Below are 25,912 nucleotides of genomic sequence, written 5' to 3'. Positions count from 1 at the left end.
ACTGCCGAGACCTTCTCCCGCAAATAACCATCAGTCAAGCAATTAATCAGGAGTGCCGCATTTGCATCCATTTAAATAAACTCCAGCGCCGTCTTCATTCAAATATGTTTCTTATAAGGTTGTTTACATTGGAGGGCTCCTGTCCACACCGTGTCTTGTTTTCGAAAAGATAAGTGCTTTTCTGTCTCCTCGCTCCCATTTCTTTTCACTCTGTGTTGGAATTGCAAGTACAGGTCTGAGAGAAGTAGATAAGTGTGTTCTTCTAATGCTTACCAGGGATTTATGTGGAGGAGCAAGTCAACTTCAGACAAAGTGTATAAGGAGCTACAGAAATATCTATATATAAACAAGTGGGCTGTGTGTGAAAGCAACCGTACGTGTGCATGAGAGATTTGGTGGCCGTTTGGAAGAAAGCTTTGCAGAATTTTGAAGTTTTTATCCAAAATAGGGTTTTCGGTTTATGTAGTGTGTGTGTGTGTGTGTGTGTGTGTGTGTGTGTGCGTGTGTGTGTGTGTGTGTGTGTGTGTGTGTGTGTGTGTGTGTGTGTGTGTGTGTGTGTGTGTGTGGGTGTGTGTGTGTGTGTTGGCTAATGGTTGTTTTAAAGTACTTATTTAGAATATACAGTATGTCTCTTTTAGTGCATGTTTCTGATTATATTATGAACATTTCATCAGACTTCCAGTCATCTTTCTCTCTAGATCTGTCTGGTTTATTGAGTAATATTTGAGTAATTAGTTTTAGCGTTCAGGTCATTAAGTAAGTATTGTGTATTTATATACCGCATTTATTGTGTATGGCCATACACCCAAAGCTCTTCACAATCCCGAGGGGAGTGTCTCCACACCATCACCAGTGTGCAACATCCACTTGGATGATGCGACGGGAGCCACAGGACCACGGTGCCAGGAATTTTGCCAGGACACCAGGATTACATCCCTACTCTTTAGAAGAAGTGTCATGGTATTTTTAATGTCCACAGAGTGTCAAGACCTCGGCTTAACGTCTCATTTAAAAGACGGCACTTACTGACAGTACAGGGTCAGCTTCACTTTACTTGGGCATTAGGACTCAGACAGCCCACTGGTTGAGCACCCTCTGCTGACCACACTAGACTTTGTTCTTATATCTAACACTATGTTTTGTGATCCAATCAATTCTTTATGCAAAAATAAAGTTTATTAATTTATTTATTTTCCTTCGTATTAGTCCCTTTATACATTATGGGTCACCACAGCGGAATGAACCTCCAACTTACCCGGCATTTGTATTACACAGTGGATACCCATTCTGCTGCAACCCAGTTCTGGAAGACACTCATACACTCTCACATTCACACATATACACTACGGCCAATTTAGTTTATTTAATTTACCTATATCGCATGTCTTTGGACTGTGGGAGAAAAGAGAGCACCCGGAGGAAACCCACACCAACACGGGGAGAACATGCAAACTCTACACAAAAATGCCAACTGACCCAGCCAGAAGTGTTTGCACTTATCACTAATGCCACCGCTGAAAATCGTTTAGACACTGACATTTGATACTTACTTTGTTTAATTGTTTATGCTGTTTGCCTCCTGCACTGACCTCTTTGCCTGTGACCACGACAATGCTTTTAGATTACCCCATGATATTGTTTGCTCCTGTTTTGACCATTGCCTGCTTGATCAAGTTGTAAATGCATTTAGACCCTCACCCGTGTTGTCACCGACCATTGTTACACCGTGGTTCTGCCACAGAATAATAATTAATATTTACTGAGACTTTTGTCACACTTCATAGTCTGTATAGTGTTCTACTGTTTTCAGTTTCTGCAACAGAATACAAAAATAATAATTTTGATAACTATTTACTTGTAATTCGGAATTGATATAACGTGTCACATTTTTTAGTTTCTGTCAATGTTAAAAGTTAATTACGACATTTTATCTCAAAATTGTAACTTCCTTGCAAATTCACTTTTAAACATCTGCTTTAGGTTATAATTGAGAGTTTGAAAAAAATAAAACAAAATTGTGATTTTTTTTTTTTTCCCCTATTCACGTTTTATTAAACGTCCGATTTTATACAACATGGAAGTTTTTCAGGGATTTCAGGTTTTTATTGTCATAGCCCAATTCAGACTTTAAAATATATATCACAATTTTGAGTTTCTATAACTCAATATAAAAAATATTTTTCCCAGAAGTTCAATTTTTTTGCTGTGTTCTTCTCTTTATTTTTTTATTTTTATTTGAGATCTCAAAGTTCTCTATCGTGCCCCATTAGCACCTGGTGTCGACTAACTGACTGACTGACTGACTGACTGACTGACTGACTGACCGACCGACCGATACACCCACCCACCTCCCTAAACCATACCTGTAAACAATGGGATGTGAAAATAAAGTGTATGTCCACCATAATAAGAGATAAATTTCTGTTCAAACACAAACCCAAAACCCAGACTTTCACTCTGCGTCAAATCGCGTGTACACAATCTGTTTGACAAATGGCATCTATTTATCACTATAGAGCATGTCAGCTGACAGTCACGCACAGCTATGTACAGTTGAAGTCAGAATTATTAGCCCCCTTGAATTATTAGATTGCTTGTTTATTTTTTCCTCATTTATCAGACATACTGTGAAAATGTCCTTGCTCTGTTAAAAATCATTTGGGAATTGTTTAAAAAAAGAAGAAAAAAAATCCAAGGGGGCTAATAATTCTGACTTTAACCGTATATTTGAGGATTGCATAGGAGGGGCAATGGCACCTGTAATGAAAAGGAAAGGGAATCCTGACGTTTTTATATTTATTTCAAAGAGTTTTCCTGCCTGAACAAAACCAAAGCACAGAACAGGCTCATATTTAGAAGCAAGGGGCGGCCCTTGGTGGTTCGAGTTGCCTATAGAGAGGATCAGCTCTTTAATGTTTATTACCAACCTTCAGAGAAAGACTGAAAATAGGGGAGAAATAAGGGAAAATAGCTTTACTGGATGATAGCGGGATAGAACTGTGAAATATGGGAGAATCCTTGGAAAAACGGGACAGTTGACAGGTATGCCCTAAACCTAACCAATAATGTTTTAAAAAACACTGATTGACCCGCCCCCATTCTCTTCCCTAAACCCAACCGACAGTGTTTTGAAAAGCAGTCCAGAAAAAGAAAAGCCCAACCCTATTTTTATCACATTTTCAGATTTTACCACTTTCTCACCCTGTTACTGTATATACTTGTTTGTTTTATTTTTAGCTATGGTTTTAGTCTTACCCGCTTTCTGAAACTGTTTTTTGCTGGACTCGAACCCCAATGTCTAGGTCAACTCTCCTCTGTGTCTCAAATTCTCAGACATATGCGATGAGCCCCTGGACAAACTGGTAACAGCGAGTAGCCGAGGTAATCGGTCTGCTGGTAAGCGCACAAAGGAACTGGAAGGGCAACCTCTGCGTAAAACATATGCCAGGATAGTTGGTGGTTCTTTCCAATGTGGCAACACCTCGTAAATAAGGGACTAAGCAGAAGGAAAATTAATGAATAAATTAATGATTGATTGAATGAATTTATACAATTTTAGTTAAAAGGACAGTTCACCCTAAAAATATCATAATTTACTAACTCTTCACTTGTTCCAAACCCCTTTGAATTTATTTCTTCTTTCCAAACCTGTAACCATTGACTTCCATAGTATTTGTTTAACCTCCCATGGAAGTCAGTGGTTACCAGTTTTCAGCTTTCTGCAAAAAATCATCTTTTGTGTTTAACAGAAAAAAAGAAGCTCATAAAGGGTTGAAACCCCTTGAGTAGGAGTAAATAATGACTAAATATGCATTTTTTAGGTGAACAATCTCTTTAGCATGGAAATTTAAAACGCAATTGTGACTGGATTTTTTTTTTACGAGTTTGTCTTTCCATTCAGAATTAATTTCTCAGAACAGTGAGTTATAATATGGTGTGCCCTTTTCATTTTGCTAAGCCATACGTACTCCTCTTGCAGGCTTTGTAGAAAATGCATTGGACTGAACGGGAGATTTATGTGAACAGTGAGATTTACTGTTGTGTAAAGCTTGCTCATAAAGTGGTCAGAATGGATCTGATAATATTTTTACGAGCCCTGGAATGAATTATGACATATCAAAGCACTTTAATATGTTTTTTTTCTGTTTCTTGCATAATGCAAAAGTAGTTTGTTGAAGCATAATTAAAAACTGAAACATGTGAAGAACAAACCACAGAAAGGAAAACTTTAAAATTACTTAACCAAACTGAAGATATTGTTTATGTATCGCTTTTATATAGTTTAAAAATGTCTTATAACATTATGAATGTCTTTATAGTATTAACTTGTATGAATAGAAATGTCTTGAGGCCATTCTGTGATGTTTTTGTTTTTGTGGTATCTTTTTTTAAAGCTTAATGTTGTTCATTATTCACTACCATTATATGGACACATTTTCCTATTCTCCTTTTGATGGGGTCTGAAAATTGGTTCCTTATAAAAGAAGTGTCAAATCATTCCTCACAATTATTTTGAGTGGTTTCTACAGTTAACAATTAAAATATAAATGCTGTTGAAATGCCTAAATCTAACAAAGTAGTAAACATGCATCGTCTCTGCTACACAGTTAGATTTTTTTGTTGTATATTATCATTTATTGATTCTTCTTGATCTTATCCTGGATTGTCACCATCGTGGTGATCCATGCTTGCTTTAGTTGTACCCTTTAAGCCGTGCTCACACTGGGATTTCAGCCATGATTTGGTCGTGTCACAATCAGAACTACAAATCTGTCACGAAACTGGACTTCAAATCCCTTCATGCACCTCACACACACACCAGTTCCTGTTTTCTCTCTGATTGCGCACACAGCAGGAAACAAATCATACACTAATTACATGGACTATATATTCACCTCTCTCTCCTACCACACACACACACACACTCACACACACACTCTTTGCTGAGTCTTGTAGTATGTTTACCCGTAACATTTTGAAGCATCCTTGCCTTTTTTTTTCTTTATCCTGTTTGCTGCCTGCACTGACCTCAGTCTGTGACTACAACTGTGCTATTGGATTACCCACATAATTCCGTTTGCCAAAGTTTCACCCTTGCCTGCTTGGCTTAGCTGTTAATAAACTGCGTTTGGACCCTTACTTCCATTGTCACCCGACTCCTTATGCTACGGTGTGAGACAAATTTGGGAAATCCTAAAAGATTCCTGAAATCATATGATCAAATCTGTGATGTTTTATAAGATTTTCCCTCCAATAAAGTTTTGGCAGGGTCCGAATATTTGAGACACAATGAGCAATGAGCGTCAAACTAAAAACCAATAGAAGTGCTGAATCTGATGACACAGTCTATGCGACAACTTTAAATTACTGTGGGGAAATGTCAAGAGTTTTTTACTTCTTGGTTTTATTATTGAGGTACTCTGTGTGCAAAGTTGGTGCTGCAAAATGTTATGTTTGCTGTGAAGTATCATTTGTTTTTCTTGGGATAATCTTGTTAAATAATGAATTACTGCGTGAGAACAACCAAGGGATAAGTATCTGATTAATTTACTTTTATTTTTAAATGACCTATTCCACTATGGTGATTAGTGATTGCTTTTTTTGTATTCTTGACATCACAGCATGAAGATGCCATTGTTTTTCTGTTGGTGATATGTTACAAAAATTATGACACTGGGCTCTATTTTAACGATCTGAGCGGAATGTCTAAATTGCATGATGCAAAAGTATTAAGAGTGTGTCCAGAAAGTGGCACTAATGGATTTGCTATTTAAACAACGAGAAAATTAGGGTTGTGCTGGTCTGAAAATAGCAACAAATGGCGCCAAACGAGTCTTGCACCTAATTGTGCTGGGTGTATGACAGAGCCCTTTTTTATTGCTTATATTTCTAGGAAGTGACTTATTCCTTTATTTAATGTACTGAGCCTTGACTAGTTCTAAACCGGTTTAAACTTCTTTCTTCAAACACATAAAAGAAGATTTTCTGAAAAATTAAGCCATTCACTTTCTATAGTATTTTTGATAGTGTCAAAATATTGAGAAAAAAATTTCATTTTAATTTTATTTCCATTTCTTTTAAAACCTTTACTTGTAATTAAGAAATATTCTGATATGGTTAAGGAAGTCACCTTGATGCTATAATTGTCAACCTCTTATTGCTGTATTATACAGATTCTTTTGTGTTAATGGCTCTCTGTGATGAGACATCGTCCCAAGATGCCGTGCAGATTGATTGCAGAAATGTAGATGGCAAATGTATTATGGTAATGCATCTATAAACATGCTCCCAAGTTTCTCATATTCAACACACAGTAAAATCCTCTACTACCTGCGATGACAATGTTACTAGCAAAACCATCTTGATTCATCATAAACCGCTAAAGAGGATTAGAACAGTTTGCTCTTGTAGACACCTTTTACTTTCCCATCAATAATTCATTTCCTCAAATCATATTGTAATATTAATGCTTAAATCTTTTGCCAAGATTGGGAGTTGGGTTCAGTTCACTTGTGTAACTTCTGCATGTTTGCGTGTCTGTGCTCAGAATGGTAGTCAGATCTCAAACTTTCTCTGCGAACTTTAGCTTTAGTTCCTAGGTTTTTTTTTCTCTCCTTGTTAAGTCTGGTGTAGTTTAATAGAGATTTTCCCTTTGAAGATGATCTTTGTCTGGGTTCAGGCTTACAGCTCTGGGAACATCTGAGCCCCATGTGACAGTAGATGCCGCAGAGACTACAGAGTCTGACTTTATCCTACAAATCTCTCCTGACAGCGCACCGGCCTTGTGTTTTGTGATTGGTGGGACTTGTCGGCAAAATGAACACAAGAAAGATTGAATTAAAACCTCAGGACGTCTTAACCGGGCACTCTGTAGGCCACCTAATTCACATACAGTATATTTATTTATTAATCAGAATATAATAATGACTGTGATTATGATGAAATACAATAAATATTCTGTTTTGTATTTTGTTTTTTATACAATTTTTGTAAAATATAATTAACAGTCTCTGTATTTTGGGATTTGCACTTTTTTCAGTTTACTCAATTCAATTCATCTTTATTTCTATAGCGCTTTTACAATGTAGATTGTGTCATAGCAGCTTAACATAAAAGTTCTAGTAAATTAAAACCGTGTCAGTCCAGTTTTCAGAGTTAAAGTTCAGTTTAGTTCAGTTCAGTGTGATTTAAATTCCACTGCTGAAAGTCCAAACACTAAAGAGCAAGTCCATCCAAGCGGATAGTTTTTTGAAACACTTGTCTACTGTATACTATATATGTTATATATTTACATTATTGACCAATTATATGTGAAGCACTTGAAATAAATATTTTTTTAGATTATTTTGTTAATCAAAGTAATTTGTACACAATCTCACAGAATAATCTTTTTACGAGATATTTTATATTGTACAATATGACCCTCATAGCAAGAAGGTCGCTGGTTTGATCCTCGGCTCAGTTGGCGTTTCTGTGTGGAGTTTGCATGTTCTCCTTGCATTCGCGTGGGTTTCCTCCGGGTGCTCTGGTTTCCCCCACAGTCCAAAGACATGCGGTACAGGTGAATTGGGTAGGCTAAATTGTCCATAGCGTATGAGTGTGTGTGTGAATGTGTGCGTGGATGTTTCCCAGAGATGGGTTGCAGCTGGAAGGGCATCCGCTGCGTAAAAAACTTGCTGGATAAGTTGGCGGTTCATTCCGCTGTGGCGACCCCGGATTAATAAAGGGACTAAGTCGACAAGAAAATGAATGAATGAATGAATGAACAATATAGAAATATGCAAAATATGAGCCTAATATTCAGAGATTGTTCAAAATCACACAAATGTACACTTCAAACATTTTAGTTATGCTCTTAAGTTGACTAGTGAAACATAAAAGAATATCTAAATCATTATCCTGAATCACTTCAACATTCTGAAAACTTTCGGATTTTATTTTTTGTCATTTTACACAAGCAATCAAATCATAAAGCTCTGTCCTCCAAGCCTCATCCAAATGAAAGTGCAAAAGTTTGTTCACATTAAATCATGCAGCACTTCCTCTTTAGGTCGAGTAGATTTGTTCATATATCGGAGCGGTGCTGAAATATGAGCGAACATAAAATGAAGTGTGGGCTTGTTTTTATTGGAAGTGGAGTGATGTATAGTGTTATTATGTGAAGGGCTGCGTGAAGTAGATCTGTATTATGACTGCGATATCTTGGTCGACATGACCTTAGTTGTCGTTTTTGTGATTTGGAGGACTATTTGGGGAAGAAAATAGTCATCCAAATCAACGTTTATGGTCTTTGATTGCGTAATTTGCTTTGTACGCTGAAATCAAGGTCTGAAATCACTGGAACGAACAAGGTACTGCCCAGTAATAGACGTTTTATATTCCAGCATGAAATATTTAAGCAATGTCCATCTGCCATTGTTTGTTCAATCTTCTTGTTGAAAGCCTTTACTTTTCAGGCCCTTAAAATGTCATCAATATTTTAAATGGTTGTGCGGTGCATAAATATCAGCTTGCGTGTTATTTTTCTTTTCGTCTGTGAAGGACTTTAAAAAAGTTCTTTTGAAACAAGAAAAAGCAGTGCAAAAATGTGTTAATGAACTGAAATATAAAGCAAGTATGTTTGCTTTTATGGTGTGCTTAAGTTTAATGTAAGAAAGATCATATTTGAACTTGAACATACAATAAAGTCGTGATTATGGATTTAAAAATATTTAAAATTGAGACTTTATTTCTTAGTATTACTGTGGTATTTGGGTTTATTTCATTAGCAGAAGAGACTTTCAAACACATTCAGCAATAATAATGACTCAAAGCTTTTTACTGAAAGTTTAAAAGATCAATATGGAAATGTATGTTGATTCAGTGAAATCACAAATAATAAAAAAGAAAAACATTTATTATTTATTAAACATTTTTAATAGTAAAAGTTTTCATAGTGTAGTAAATTAGTCCAACTGTATTATTTGTTGTCTCCATCAGTGTACATTTTCCAAAACATGCTCATTGTCAATACACAATTCAACCTACATTTTTGTGAAACTGCAAAAACATACGTTAACACATGTTTGACTGAAGTTTCTACATAGTAAAACCCAAAAAGTTAAGGTAACTCAAATCATTTGAGGAAACCAATTGCTGCAAACTGTTTAAGTGCAAAAAGGAATCCTAATGAGTACTGTGAACTTACTCCATTTGAGTAAATGAAGCAATTTGAGCACAGCATAACCCGATAAATGAAGAGAACTCAAACTCAGTACTATAAAACACATAAGTTAAGGAAACTCAAATTGTTTGAGGAAACTGATTGCTACATCTATATGAGTACTGTGAACTTACTCCATTTACAGTAAGTTGAAGTAATAAGTATTTAATTTTTCATTACCTTTAACACTGAGTTCAAAACTCTTTTCAAATGACTTTTGAGGGTTTTACAGTGTAGGTAAAATAAATAAACACTACAGGGCAGTATGACACCAACAACTTTAGATCCTTTTCACATTCATGATATTTGCAGGGGCATATTATTGATGAATAAAGCATTATTTTCCTGCAATTCTTTGCAAAACACCAAATAAATACCATAAAACACAATGGTGTCTATGATTAATAATCGAACAAATCATTATTTGCCTCACCTATCTGTCTTCATATAGACAACGCTTGATTTAAACTTTTGCCTGATGATGCGTCGCGGACCTCCCCTGACAGCGCGTGCACCTCACGAAATGGACGACGCTTTTGTACTTGACACATTCGCCGTAGTGATATTCTTTAAAACAACATGGGGCAGTCAAAAGAAACTGACCATGAAGTCAGACGAATAAACAGAGAAGTAGAACATTTTCAGAACTACGTCATATCATTAATATTATTCAAGATGTTTAAACTAAATATTTTTATTTTTTTTTTTAAATTATTTTAATAATTATAAGGATTTTTATAACCATTCAAGATTTTTTTAATCAGACTTTGATGCATCACTTGCTTTTGTTTATATCTCAGTCCTTGTTCAGTTTTACCTATTAAAGTTTATTAAAATATCAATGACAACAGAACATTGTTTGCTCTACAAATATATTTTTATTATGGCAAGAATGAAGGCAATTAAAAGGAAATAATGTTCCTGACCATTATTATCAGTAAAGCCTAGAAAAACAGGGCATCAGTATATTGTAAATCGATATGTTCAAACATTCCTTTCCAGTTATCAAAGAAATATTTTGTTACTTCATTTTAGCTTTGTAAATATTAAACTGTTTTTAATTAAAAGTTGTATGTAATGAAGTTCACGGCCCCTTTGGCCGCCGGGAAGAAGGAGGCGGAGAACTGACGCAGTTTTAAAATATTTATTAATAACAGTGACGACAAACAAACTGTAAGCAAAAGTAAAATATGTCCGGCCCGGTCCTCTCTCGGCTTCCTCTGCCACCGTTCCTCCCTTTATGGTCCAGAGCTCCTTCCGTGGGATTCGAGGCAGGTGGGCACCGCAGATGTATCCACTTACGCGGTGGCCTCACTCCGTTCCCACGGCTCTCGGCCACGCCCCCTCACCACATTGTAATATATACATCAGTGTAAATGATGGTATAAAACATATTCTGTAATTGTTTACTAAAACACATGGGTCTCCACTTTTGTCAAAGCCTCTCTTTTTGGCATTAACAAACTTATCCCTCAAGTTTTTAACAAACACTTTCCTCATTTCCAACAGCTGTTGCAATTTTTAGCCAAGAATTATTGGCCATCTAGTTATCCCTATGATCACGCATGGACGGATAATTGTACCGGTTGCAGACAAAAATTCTAAATTATTCATATTCAACTGAAATGAAACATGGCGCCACGAGATCTGTTTGCTTGAATTATGTGCGCTCCCAAAGCAAACCTCCGCAAGCTCTGAAATGATGTCACATTTGCCGCACGCACTCAAGCAAACTAGCGGATGCGTCAAGTATAAACCAGGCTTTAAGGGGTTAAAATGTACAGTCTGAGGTTGAAGAGGGTATTTAGAAACTAAACTATAGAAACCTTTTATGCATTTTAGTCGTCTATTTAAACAACAACAGAAATTTTGGGGGGCTAACACTAATTTAGGCAGTCATTTGAACTGTTTTTAGTTTACAAATGTTTGTAGTTTATTAACTTTGTTAAAATAAAACTCATATAACTGTATGTAAACAGTGGTCAGTTTTCTTGGTAGCTAGCTGTGTACACTGAAAAAAGGGACTTTTGCAAAATTGTTGTAAGCAATTTATATGGGTTGAACTTAAACAAACAAATTTCATTTAGTAATGCTCAACTTAATCTGTTTGTTTAAATCCAGCCATATGAATTGTTTGCAACTACTTACCTAAAAAATGTAATAAATTCTATTAATATTTTTTTTCAGTGGGGTTTTTAACTTTTGGTGCAGCTCTCGGGTTCCGAATGTACCTGAAAATAAGATTTAAAAAAAGGTACAATCAAGGTAAAACTATGCAGTTGCAGTGGTATTTTTTCTTGTGTTTGCTTTTGAAAAGATAATTGGTTGAGTTTAGGGGAAGGTTTTAGGTCAGTCTATAGCAAGATGATGTGTAAGTCCGCATTTAAATGGATGTGTACAATGTGGACATGTATTTGAAACATACAACAAAACGTATTCTAAGTAACGTATTTCAGATTCAGATACAGCGCCTTCTAGTGGATTTGTCATCTGTAACATGCAACAAAATAATGCAAGCAATTATGGGTGGACATTTTCACAAAAGTTTAGTACTAAAATGTGTGTGTTTGTGTGTGTGTGGTGGTGGGGCGTTGTACAGTGGTTGTACTATAGTGTTCATATACGTACAGTAAGTCTGAATAAAAGTGTCATGTTTTGTTTACAGGCTTTGAATATCTGTTTTCATAACTTAAACTCTTAGATTAACTTCTTAGCTCTTAAAACACAATATTTTTGCTATGTTTTTGTTAGCAGAAAGTTACTTGGCAACAATGACATCCATATTCAAAGGCATGGGAAAAAGTAATGAGCAAAATAAACACAGCAAATTTGACCGTTATGTCCATTCAAGGTAGAAATAACCAGTTTTGTGTTTTTTTTTAATGGAATAATGTTAGAATGACACATTTACGTACTATAGGTATATGGGTTTTATTTTAAAGTTAGTAAACTACAGAAATTACAATCTGTGAAAATTACTACCATATTTCAAGTGTTAAGCCCCCTAGATTTTCTCTTGTCTTGTAAATAGATGCCCAAAATGCATACAAATTTTTTTTTAGTGTGGACACCTTAAATCTTTTTGGACACATTAACCCCTTATCTTTCACTCCATTATTTGAATTCACACTTGAAACTGGTGTATTATAATAACATGTCGATAGTTTGTCAAGACAAGTTCAGGTTCATAAAAATATAAGACTTACTGAAAAAGTGGCACCTTGACATGTCTTTGAGGATGGTGACATTATAATGATAACGTTTTGAAAGTGATAATATCGCTGTTCTTCATATCCATCTTTAGCTGAAGGTAAAACACCACCATCTGTTTTGAAGGAGCAGAAATGACACTGCTAATCACTGTTAATCAGCCTACATTGACACACACTGACACTTTATTGCTGAGATTTATCACTTCGCCTCGTGTCGGCTGCTGTCAAGTTGTCCTGTATGATGCACAGGGGTGATAGCGTTCCGGCACCACGCCGGATTTCCGGCGTACTGTGGCTGCGGGGGAAAAAAAATCAGGTTCACGGATATTGATCTGTCATTTCTCTAGATTCACAGAATTCACTCACTGCTGAAAGCGCCGGATTGGTTTATATTAAGTGCCATTTTGTGTGCTCGTGAATCATCTTTTGAGTGTAGACGCCATGTAAATAAAAGATTAATTGTGTAATTTAGAGAGCTTTATAAATTATAACGGATCTTTGTGAGATCTCTATGAACTAAGATTAGTGACGCTTTTTAGTGATAATAAGAGGAGCGTGCTTTGCACTTTCCAGGCTATAATCCATTCAGAATTTGTATGAAACTTTCGTTTTCGGCACATATACGCTGATATGTTTTGGGAATGACATCTGCATATTTACACTGGGTTTATTCTCGAAATAACGGTGAAGCAATAGACGGGACAAAAATATATTTCCCCCTTCTCCTTAAACAACTTAGTGTTTCAGCTTTGAAATAGTTCTGTTTTGTATGTAGCCTAATGGCAAAGTGTTTATATTTAGTTTCGTTTTTTATTCAGCTTATTTAGAAAAACGTTTGGAGCATTTTTTATTCGTTAAAAATAAGTTTTTTTTTAACGAACAGCGCCCAGCGAGACCATCATTGTCTGTTTGATCAGTTTGCCTTCTCAGATCATCACGACTTGCCTAAAATAAAAGATATAAAACAGTTCAAGTATAAAACAATGGTAGCTTAAACGTTAAAGAATGTGTGCTATTAGGCGCATAGTTTGCTTATAAAAAGCTTGCAGGACATCGCGGCGCCAGAGCAATCACTTGCATTTTTTCAGTGGGAGCAATTTAAAGTTATCCGTCATTTTTGCTCTCAAAGTACGAGTAATACATCAAAAAACATTACAGCGTTTTTATAAAATAAAGAAAACCAAAATTATGCGCTTTCTGTCGTCAGGTTTTTGAACAGGAGCGCTTAACAAAATGAAGCAAAATGTATATGCCTCACAGACATAATAAATATATTTATAGAAAGCTTTAAATTATTACTTAACGAAATAAAACAAATCGAAAACAAAAAAACTCCTTCATGTAATCCGTAAAGATGAACTTCTCTCTAAAGGCGAGTCCAAGAGGAGATTGCCAGTCAGGATCTTTGCGACTCAGAATAAGTTTATTAATAAATAATTATGATATGATCCTTACTCTTTCCTCGACACATTCATGGTTATTTGTTTTTGCCGGTGCTTGGGGTGAGTTTTAGCTTATTGTGTGCGCTTGAACGCGGTTTCACAGTAGCAGTTTTAACATGGAGTGACACGACATCTGACGTACAGATGACACTGGCACATGCCACTGAGTGTAGTGACACTTCCGGTGGCAAAACCATATTTAATCATTACGCGACTTTTAACCTAATTTATCGCGTCGCAAGTTAGTTTATTTGCTGAGCTACTCTTTTAATTTAAACGCATTTATTTTATGTTTTCGTAGTCATACTTCCGTACGTAATATAGTCATTTGACAGTACATGTCAGTCAAATTTATTTTGGCATGCTTATGTATGGGAGGGGTTACACTTATCTGTTGTACTGTATATTATTGCATCCTGGCAGTTCCTTTGTTCCCTACAATATGGACTTCTCTATGTTTTTAATTCATTCATTTATTTTATTATTTAACTTATTTTCATTTTAAGGTATTTTAAATAATATCCTTTAAAAAGTTATAATAAAATGCATGTTGAAAACTCATAACATATATGCATGTAAGATAACAGGTGTCATTTGTCTAATGATTTTTAAATATTAAAGCAAAGAGACGTGCTTATACTGACACCTACTGGCACATGTCACAAGATCACTGACACTGGCATGTGTCACTGACATTACTGGCATGTGTCTAAAAAGAGCCACTTGACAATAATGATGATCAGGGTTACACATAGGCTGTTAATATATTTGGGCCCAGGGGCCCACAAGTTATGTGTTAAAAGTGCGTTGCATACATAGTACCCCCACCCCTACTCACCTCAGGGGCAAGGAAAAAAAGTTCAGGCTCAGGATTTTTTTCCACTATCAGCCCTGGATGCAGACAATGATTGATCATAAACTGTGAAAGGAAACTGTGTGTTTTGGTCACGTTTTGTCAGAATGAGTCTGTTTATATGCAGTAGCATGAGCTGACGATTGGATTCACCCAGCAGATCATGGAATAAAGAAGGTATTGGTCATTTAGTGAAGATTGATTTCATTTGTCATGAAAAGACCTCTGGCTTTGTTTGTTTGTTTGTTTGTTTTTAAATGATTTTACTTTTGATGTAATCAAGAACATCAGAAACAATATAGGAATGTGTATCTATGGGGAACGGCAGTGCAAATATGTTTTCTTAGAATCAAATATGAAGTAAAGATTTTGGCTAAAGTATGAAACTTCTAGGGTATTATTTTTTAACTAAAAGTAAAATATCTGAAAGTTAAATTTTCTGAGTCTTTTTTTCCTTTTGAATCCCAAGTTTATATCATGTGATTTGTACTTTTAACTCAAAAAAAGCGTTTTTTAAAATGACCCAAAATAAAAATTAATTAATTAATTAATTTTAAACAAACAATTATTTTCTAAATATTTTGTTAAAGTTAAAACACAAGATGAAAAAGACTTACAAAAAAAATTATTGTCCCAAGTACATTAAAACTGAACAAAAAATAAAAAATTACATTTAATTTAACTTGAATTGTTTTATAAGCAATAATAAATAAGCCAAAAAAGATATGGCATTATATTACAAAAAATTTTTAATTAAGAATGAAAATTAAAAAGTGTGTAAATAATACTTTTTAGTATTTTACTATAGTTGTCATTTTAGATGTAGTTATTTTAATATTTTTAGTTCTAGTTATTTTACTAAAACTAAAAATACTAAGGGCCTAAAGGTGCAAGACATGTGTGGCGTGATTTGTTGCTATTTTCAGACCAACGCAACAGTAATTTTTACATTTTGTGCCACATTGTTTAAATAGCAAAGTAAAACAAGTATTATTTGTAAGCTAAAGGATGTCTTCAGGGGAGCAAGTTTCCACTGTTTCCTTATCACAGAAAGTAAAGGAGTAATGTAAAGGCTAAAAGTAAAGTAAAGAGAAATTAAAGAGGCTGAATGGAGGAGGCTCATTCTTTATCCTCGCGCTGCAGATGGTATATTTAACAGTTTTCTCGCTAGTGAAGCATTCAATTTTTCTACTTACTTAAAGTCTAACATGTAAATAGCAAGTGCGCTGTGGTGCAAGGCAACTCTTCTGAAAGGAAATGGGAGATGAGACTCTGATTGCAGGGTTTCTGCAGATATCATAATGTCAAATTTAAGACTTTTTAGGACCATTTTTAAGAGCATTAAGTATTAAATTTAAGACCTATATCGCAATATCAAAAACACACATACACATAAAGAGAAAATGAAAATCACAAAGTTAGTGGTAAAATAAACGTATTCAAATTGAACAGTACTAAAGACATGTTAGATGCAATATTGAACTACAGAAAAAACAAACAAACATCTTAAGGCTGATTTATACTTTCGCCTGTCACCCCATCGTGCACCTCACGAAACAGACAAGGCTTTTATATGACACGTTCGCCGTAGAGATATTCTTTTAAATGACAGGGGGCGGTCAGAAGAAACAGATAGTAAAACCAGACTGATAAACAGAGAAGTAGAAAGCCTCTGGAACTAGGTCATATCATTAATATTATTCAAGATAATTGTTTTTAATTATTTTAATATTTTATTATAACAATTTTTATTACCATTTAAGATTTTTTTAATCAAAATCTTTTAAAATCTAAAAATGCATCACTTGCTTTTGTTCATACCTCAGACAGGTCTACCCATTAAAGTTAAATATTGAATGGCAACAGATATTGGGTTGCTCTACAATTAGATGTTTTATTATGGCTGTATTAAAAACAGAAAAGAAGTACACTTACTAAAAATACTGACGCTTTTTATTTTTTATTTTGCACACTCAACAATTCACACTTTATTGTCTGGCTAGTTTAGTTATCACCAATAAAGCCTAGAAATTGGGCATCAATATATTGTAAACTAATAGGTTCATATATTCCTTTTCAATTGAAGTCAGAATTATTAGCCCCCCTGTTTATTTTTCTCCAAGTTCCGTTTAATGGAATGTTTAATTTCTAAGCATAATAGTTTTAATAACTAATTTCTAATAACTGATTTATTTTATCTTTGACATGATGACAGTAAATATTTTTTACTAGATATTTTTCAAGACACTTCTTTCAAACAGCTTAAAGTGACATTTAAAGGCTTAACTAGGTTAATTAGGTTAACTAGGCAGGTTAGGGTAAATAGGCAAGTTATTGTATAATGATGGTTTGTTCTGTAGGCTATCAAAGAAAACATAGCTTAAAGGGGCTGATAATTTTGATCTCAAAATGATTTTTTTAAAAATTAAATAACTGCTTTTATTCTAGCTGAAATAAAACAAATTAGACTTTCTCCAGAAGAAAAAAATATATATTATTAGACATACTGTGAATGCTCTGTTAAACACATCATTTGGAAAATATTTTAAAAAGAAAGAAAATTTAAAAGGGGGGCTAATAATTCTGACTTCAACTGTATCAAAGACATAATTTGTTACCTAATTTTAGTTTGAAACTTGTACATTGTTTTAAATTCAAAATTGTGTATACGAATGGTGGAAAAACATATTCTGTAAAATTAAAACCACATGAGTCTCTACTTTTGCATGGCCTCTTTTTTTTTTTTTTAACAAATTTATCCGTCAGGTTTTTCTAAACTTTTACAAAAATGTTCCTCCTTTCCCACTGCTGTTGCAATTTCTAGCCAAGAAGTATTGGCCATCTGGTTTTACTTCACCCTATGATCACGCATGGACGCATCATAAAGAAGATGTGTGTACAGTCATACATGTTTCAGACAAAATCTCTTCAGAGTGTTTCATATTCAACTCAAATAAAATGCGGGACTGCGCAAACTGTTCACCCGAGTCTCAAAACATTTCATGAGCTCCGCCAGCGGAAATCATGTTGCGGCTGGCGAACCTCCGCAAACACAGAGATGACGTCACATTCGCTGCGTGCACTGAGTTCAATAACAGAAAGCTGATTGGCTATTGTCTTTATTGGCATGCCAGTCTTATTTGTTGTTGTAATACCGCAAATTACACTTGGACTAGTTAAATAAAGAACTACAACATCAAAAAAACCAAGCAACAACAAAAAAAAAAATTAAAATGAGCATTAGATGGATATCGGAAAAATAGGACCTGTGCAAAAATGTCTAAGACCTAGAACAAATCAAAATGACCCAAAAATTAATTTTTATCATAACTTAATACATTAATTAAAAAATAAATTATTAAAAATAATAAAATTGTAATTTAATTTATTTTAAACAAAATATTTATTTAATATTTTGTTAAAATTAAAGCATATAATGATAAATATTTTTAATAATAAATGTATAGTCCACAGTACATAAAAGCTGAACTAAAAATACTTAATTAAACTAAATTTAACTTTAATTGTCTTATAAGTAAATAAACAAAAAATATTGCATTATATTGCAAAAAATATATAATTAAAAATTAAGAATGAAAATATAAAATAAAAACTATTAAAAAGTAATATTGTGTAAATAATACCATGCTTTTACTATAGTCGTTAATTTTAGATGTAGTTATTTTAATATTGAACTAAAAATAATAAATTTAAACTAAATTTAACTGTAATAATAAAAATAAAAATAAAAGGTAGTAGTACAAATTTAATAGGGCATTACATTGCAAAACAAGATGTATTCAAATGAAAACTCTCTTTACATTTAGTTTAATAGTATTTAGCCTTATTTAGCTTTTAGTTTAGGTTTTATTTAATTGGCAACCAATAGAAAAAACCTGCTTTTTATATCTCTATTTTTACTCTTTACTGTACTTTGAATGCTTAGTTTCTTTTAAGTACATGATGTATTTATTTTTATAAAAATTATAAACACTACAATAATAACCCTGCTTTGGAGCACCTTCATAATTTATCTGAAAATATCAAAAAGCACACAAAAATGTGATGATTTGTCTTTGAATTGGTTGTTTTTGTCTTCTGTTGCTGTTGGATTATTCCAGATGTATTTGTCCAGACATGTCCGTCTCTTTCATTTCACATCTCCAACAGATTGACAATTTTGTATGCAACCACATGTCTATTCAGCCATCTGTGAAGTCTTTTTTTATTTTTATATAAAACATTGTTTCAATTGTTGATGAACAAAGCTGAGCCCCTGCCAGTACAATGTTGTTTGAATTGAGTTGAGCCACTCCCTTTAAATGCAGATGAGCCAATGGCAGTTGAATATCTTTGGATACAGTGCCATAGAAATATAGGAAGATTTTAGTTTGATGGTGTTTATGCTTAAAAAAGGGAAAACTTTGAGATTTAGTTCATGTATAAAACATAAGTGATTTAAAAAAAAAAAATTTAATAAACAACATACACATAGCACATTTAAAAAAAATTATCAAAAACTGAAAATAGCATACTAAAAGATTGAAAACTAAATGTATGGTTTATTTAAAGACTTTTGATACATAATATTACATGAAAAATGTCAAAATGAAGCTAAAAGCCAAGCATTTTACATGAAAAAAAAACTTTGCTATGTCGCTACGCTAACACAGCCTCATGAAAATTTTGAACTTTTAGATTTAGTGGCAAATTCATAGAAACTTTACAATCTCATTTCATACATTTTAGTATGATTTGCTCGTCTCTCAATGATGTTTGAGTTTAGGGGTGAGTTTAGTGCAGGGGTGGGCAAACTCGGTCCTGGAGGGCCAGTGTCCTGCATAGTTTAGCTGCAGCACTTATGAAACACACCTGAACATGCTAATCAGTGTCTTCAAGATCACTAGAAATCTATAAGCAGGTGTGTGTGATTAGAGTTGGAGCTAAACTGTGCAGGACACCGGCCCTCCTGGACCAAGTTTGCCCACCCCTAGTTTAGTGCCACGCCTCCTTTTAAAAATCATAGTGAAGTCAATATGAATTTGTCAACATAGGCTCATTCTGAAAACATAGCCCTATTTACATTTATGGAGATCGTGAAATGTGTAGCCAGTGGAAAGTATGGCTGCATTTTGTCTTTAAAATGAATGCTACGGGGTGGTATGCTGCCATTTCTTTTCACCCTTACCAGCTGACCACTTACCTCCATTTGGACGGCTTTCTCACTGTTACCGGTTTGTTCACTGGCTCATTGCAAACGTCGTAAGATTTGAGACGCAGAGCGGAGTTGACCATTATGATGGGATTCGAGTCTGGCGAAGAATGGCAAAAAATAAAATAAACATGTAAACAGAGTGAGAATGTGGTAAAATCTGAAAACGTGGTAAAAATCAGGCTGTTGTGAGTGCTTTTCTTTTTTTGGATTGCTTTTCAAAACACTGTCGGTTGGGTTCAGGGAAGTGGGTGGTCACTAATCAATCTGTGCTTTTGAAAACACTATCAGTTGGGTTTAGGGAAGGAGGAGATTGGGTCAGTCGTTCGGTCAGTCAGTCAGTCGACAGCAGCTTCTGGTGGATTTTTGTGAGATGGGCAGGCACGAATGGCACTCGCGAGAGAAGTGTATACGCAGCCGCCTCTGGTGTATTTGCGAAAACAAAAACTGCAAAAAAAAAAAAACCTCCTGAAATGTATTTAGTTCTCTCCAGAAATGTACATACAGTAGGGGGACGTAATGAAAATGTGCCTGGGTTGGAATTTGTATAAATTGCCACTAAACTGACAAAGTGTAAATTAGTTTTGTTTACTCGTGAGATCTGGCTTGATTATCCTGCTTTTTAAAAAAGTTGGAGCATTAAAGCATTTACCACTTTGTAAGGTTGCTATTTCTTTTCACATTTAAACTCTTAAAAGATGTTTAGGGACTGAAGGTGGACAACAGTACATGGCCTCTGTTGTTTCATTTTGCGCTTCAAAATGCTCCACACATTCTTAATTGGAGACAGGTTGGGGCTGCAGGCAGATGACTGTGTAATGGTCCATCCCAGAAGCCTATGAGCCCAGAGAGGTAGACGATGATTCTGGACACTGTTAACATAGGGCTTCCTTTTGGCACAGTACAGTTTTAACTGGCATTTGTAGATGGGAAAACGCATTGTGAACCTTGACAAAGTTTTGCCAAAGTAGTCCTGAGCGCATGTGGTGATATCGCTTATAGATGAATGACAATTTTTGGTGTTGTGCAGCCTGATTTATCGAAGATCACAGTAGTTCAGTTTAGCCTTGAAATCTGTGTTTATTTTGAAAAAATAAATAAATAAACACTAAGAATTATGAGGAACACATTAAATAATGATTGTTATATTGTCTGCAATGAAATACAAGTCAAAGTACATTGAGAAATCACTACTTTCTTTTTTATTTGCGTTCATAACTTAACTTTATTAAGTTAATAAAGCAAGTGTTTAGGTGAACTCTTGAAATGAATGCTTGATTACATGCGAATAAACAACCAATTTCAGCTACAGCTTGGGTGGGACATTTGAGATTCTAGAGAGCATTTGATTGGTCACAAGAAAATTTAAGAAGATGAAGTATAAAATGACGTCAAAAAATCACTAATTGATTTTGGCTGAATTGAGAGACTGCAAGTTTTGAGTGTTTAAATCTTCACACTGTGAATTTTGTAGATCATAGAGAACATAAAGATAAACATACTGAAAGATTGATTTCACTAACTAACATTGAATGAGGAGTAAATGATGACAGGTTGATGAATTATTAGAAAAATAATAGCGAAGTGACCCTCACACCTCTGATGTAATGTATTTTGTAATAACTTAACTGAATTATTCTGTTACTTGTATAAATAACTTTGCTTGTAATACAGTTGCCAAAAAGTAACTGTATTTAATTACAAATTGCTAAATAATTTAATTACATTCAATTACAGACTGTATTTACTGTCAAAAAGAGGTGGCCCTTATGCACCCAAAATGTGTTAAAATGTCACATGAGACAATGAGACATGAGAGCTGTCATTGGAAGACAGTTAGCGAATCCCTTTATTTGTCAGTGCTAGCAACAGTAACTAAGGGGGGTGGGGTTTACCAGTAGGTCTGTTAACCTCCATGTGAACTGAGCTGATCTGCTCTGTCATCTGTAATCAGCTCATTCAGAAGGATGGCAGTGTTAAAGGCTGGCACACAGGCTCATTAGACGCAGGTAAATTATTCATTACTAAATGTGGCATCGTTAAGCACAGCGTTTGCAGGCCTGACAAGAACCACAGTCGCGTCTTCCTTTCTATTTACCCTCAACGTCAAAGCTTCACATTTATCTTTTTAGACTTATTTCCTTGTTTATTTAGGGAACTTTGGATTATGGCCACGGTTTCCAACACTCCTGCATTAGCTGTAAATGAATCCTTTTCACTTTAACAATACAGATGAGACTTGATTAATAGCTATCTCAGTTATCCCGTCAAAGAAGATGATTAAAAATCAAGAAAAATTTAGCATTGAGGCACAAAATGTGCCCTCAGATCCTGAGAGTTCTAATGACAAGATGAGACAGGAAAAGAAGATGGTGAAAATTAATCCCAGCAATGCAGGAATTTATTTTATTTATTTAGCGTTTGGCTTAATGTTATATTAAACTTGTATATTTCATCTATAGTGGCCAAGAAAATGTGTTATTGGAATTTTGTTTAACTTTGTAAAACTATGAACTAAAGTTAGATATAAGAACTAAATAACTAAAAGGATTTATTAAAATTGTGTAGACATTTGAAAAAACAAAGATTAATAAAAACAACAAACCTACTAAAACTTTAACAAATATTGCAATATTTATTCATTCATTAATTTTCTTTTCAGCCCTATTCCTTTATTAATCTGCGTTCACCACAGCGGACTGAAACATCAACTTATTCAGCATATATTTTATGCCCGTCCAGCTGCAACCCGTCACTGGGAAAATATTGCAATATGGTAAATGGTATTTTAAAAATATGCAAAAAAATATAAATTTTGTTATGTTTAAAGACCAGGATTTTTTTTTTTTTTGGCCCGCATCTTGCATTGAATAACATGCTTACACAACTCTAAAAAATTGTAATAAGCATTTAAAATAATAATGGAAACCTATGGATAAAAGTCAACCTGGTGGTTATGATGCCTGTTAAAGGGTTAAAAAACATATATTCCTAAAGATTTAGAGCTTCATTTAGAGCTTTTTTTGGTCAATATAACAAATGTTTTCATTTGTTGTGTTTTACAGTCATCATTGTTTTACTAAATACTTTATTGATATCCTAACGCTTATGAAAATATTGGGATTTTGTTGTCTAAACATGAATATAAACACATATAGCTAGTTACCAAGTTATATATATATATATATATATATGTGTGTGTGTGTGTGTGTGTGTGTGTGTATACTGTATATAAACTGTATATATACTTATGTATAGTGTGGGTGTGTACATGTGTCTGCTATGGCTGCTGTATATAATACAGATTCACAGTAATCAAACCAAGTGAACTTCTAAATATTAGTCTATTAGTAAAGTGCTGTTTGGTGTTATGTTCATTTCATAACCATATAGAGAGAACATGAACATTGTGATAATCAAGATTTACTGAATTTGCTGAACACATTTATCTTCTGTACACTCACACATACACACACACACACACACACACACACACACACACACACACACACACACACACACACACACACACACACACACACACACACACACACACACACACACAGACATATCTGATATTAATAGTGAAGTTATGTGGTTAATGCAGAATGAGTTGATTTTCTTGATGGGGCAAGTGCTAGTATATGGATTTTGTACATGAAACTTTATAGTTGATTGATTAAGCCTCAAGTTGAAGTTCTGGAACAGGTTAGAACACTGTAAAATGTAAACTAATAATTCATATCTTTATATTCCATCAGTGAGCTGTAAATGTCTTTATAGTCAGAGAATAGCGATTTCAAGTAAGTATGTTCCAATGTTTATGTGTTTTAATACAATGTGTGTAATATTATGCGCAAATATTCCAATATTTTCCTAAATTATTTTAAAATCTTTACTACTCTGCCACTATATTATGGTAACAATCCATATTTTAATTTTGTTCATGTTTTTAACTTTATACACTATTTAATAATTTTTTATCTTAATTTGTCTTAATTGCAGTCATTTGTTTTAAACTTAAAATGATAATAGTAATGTTACAACTAAATAGTGTTTTATTTGTTATTATTACAAGCTGCAGTTGTAATAGTTTCTTAAAAAATTAAAAATATATATCTAAATTAAAACAAGTGTTTTAATATTTAAAAATTTAGCTTTGGTTTGTATTAAAATTTTCAGGTTATATAAGCTGTGTTTTAAACTTAATAAAACATAAATTGTATACACACTATATATATATATATATATATATATATATATATATATATATATATATATATATATATATATATATATATATATTGCATATTAAATTGTTTTATTCTGCTAGAGATGTAATATTATCTTCAAATATTTCTAAAACAAATCTTAATGATATTTTTAATATCTTAACATTATTTTTGTTACTGTTATATTAACATTACATAAATTTTAACACTTTCTTTAAATTTATTTGAAGGTCTCAATAATTTATTCATTTTGCGTGTTTTAAACTGTCATTTTACACACATTTACTGAAACATTGTTCATATAATTGTTAATGATATTTCTCTTAATATGTTTTTTTTTTTCTTCTGCTCTTTAACATTCCAAAGACGAATGGCGTTTGCATAGGCGAGGGTATTTTCTCCTCCACTTTTGTTTTTTTGGCTCGTTGACTGCCCTGTCATTGTGAACCGCAGGTGTTGCTGTGTCCATAATGTCCGCCGTGTCTCAGCAGGCACATCCTGAAATAAAGAGAGCAGATGCAGCACATTCCTGCTGACCTATTCAGTCCCTACCACTATAACGGTGCATAATTTGGCTCCCGTGTAGGTGACAAATGACCCAACTCTAAAAGCCCCTGTGTTGGGTGCTAAAACCCCCAGTGATGTATGACCAAGCAACCCTGATAAATCCCCCACATCATTCGTCCTGTGACAGCAATTCATCACCTCTGGGAGTTTAGCGTTTGGAATTCCTATTGGATTTTTAATGAAAGAGAAGATAATGTGACTTAAAGTCAATGAGTTTTGTGAATCTCCCCCAACCCTCAAAGAGAAAAACTCCATTCTGTTATTTTACACTCTTTTATCATATTTCATTTACCAAGGCACATGCTATTTAACTTGTCTTTATCAGATATTAAAACTTAATCTTTAAACCCTGTGCGCAATTCCTAAACACACTGAATTTTATCCTGACCACATTTCACCTACTGAAAAAATCATTTATCAAGACTAGCTATGTTTCCATTCAAAGACGCTAAATAAATTTATAAACAAAACTGGAATATCGCATATAAGACATTAATAAAAACTTTTTTAGTGGAGTTACTGGTGGAGATTGAGGCCCAATCCCGATTCTACCCCTTAGACTTTTCCCTTACGTGAAGGGGTAGGGGTGTCCCAATTCTCTTTAGTTTGAAGGCGTATATTATGATAACATAATATATGCCTTCAGTGATTTCCTCAAGTTAAATACCAAAAAATAATGCAACTACAGCAGTCGCCATCAACAATCTTATGGAGCTCTCAATGACATATGATGACGTGTGCAGGTGTTGTAGTGGTGTCCCATTTCTTAGGGGTAAATGTTGAAGACCTTCCCCTTCACATTCTGTTGCAAGGGCCGAGGGTAAGGAGTAAGGGTACAAAAATACAATTGGGATTGGGCCTAAGGGTGCTTTTACACCAGCATTTTTGGTCTGCACCCAGGTTCGTTTGACGTCATAGTTCAGTACGTTTAGCTAGTGTGAACGCTGTCTTCTGAACTTGGGTGCGCACTGGTGAACCGTACCCAAGTCTGCCTGAAAGAGGTGGTCTGGGGTAAGGTTCGTGCAAACTGTACGGTTCACTTTTGATATGAATGCAATCTTCCCAAATAATGGAAGTGAACCGCCAACTGTACAACAAACTTTAGTTTTCATAACGTTCATTCGTGTGTGTGTATGTCTGTGTATCACCTTGTCTTACCTTGGCAACAAGTGGGACTAACCCAGTAAAAACA

At 34.3% G+C, this 25,912-nt stretch overlaps 1 protein-coding gene across 2 annotated transcripts in view; it reads left to right on the top strand.

Annotated features, from left to right (window-relative positions):
- Nucleotides 1-25,912, top strand: part of immp2l (inner mitochondrial membrane peptidase subunit 2) — a 191,557-nt gene that overhangs the window by 118,687 nt on the left and 46,958 nt on the right. The window lies entirely within an intron of this gene.

Source organism: Danio rerio, chromosome 25, assembly GCF_049306965.1.
Source record: "Danio rerio strain Tuebingen ecotype United States chromosome 25, GRCz12tu, whole genome shotgun sequence".
Lineage (NCBI taxonomy): Eukaryota > Metazoa > Chordata > Actinopteri > Cypriniformes > Danionidae > Danio > Danio rerio.
The sequence above is the reverse complement of the archived record's forward strand: the minus strand, read 5'-3'. Positions and strand labels throughout refer to the sequence as shown.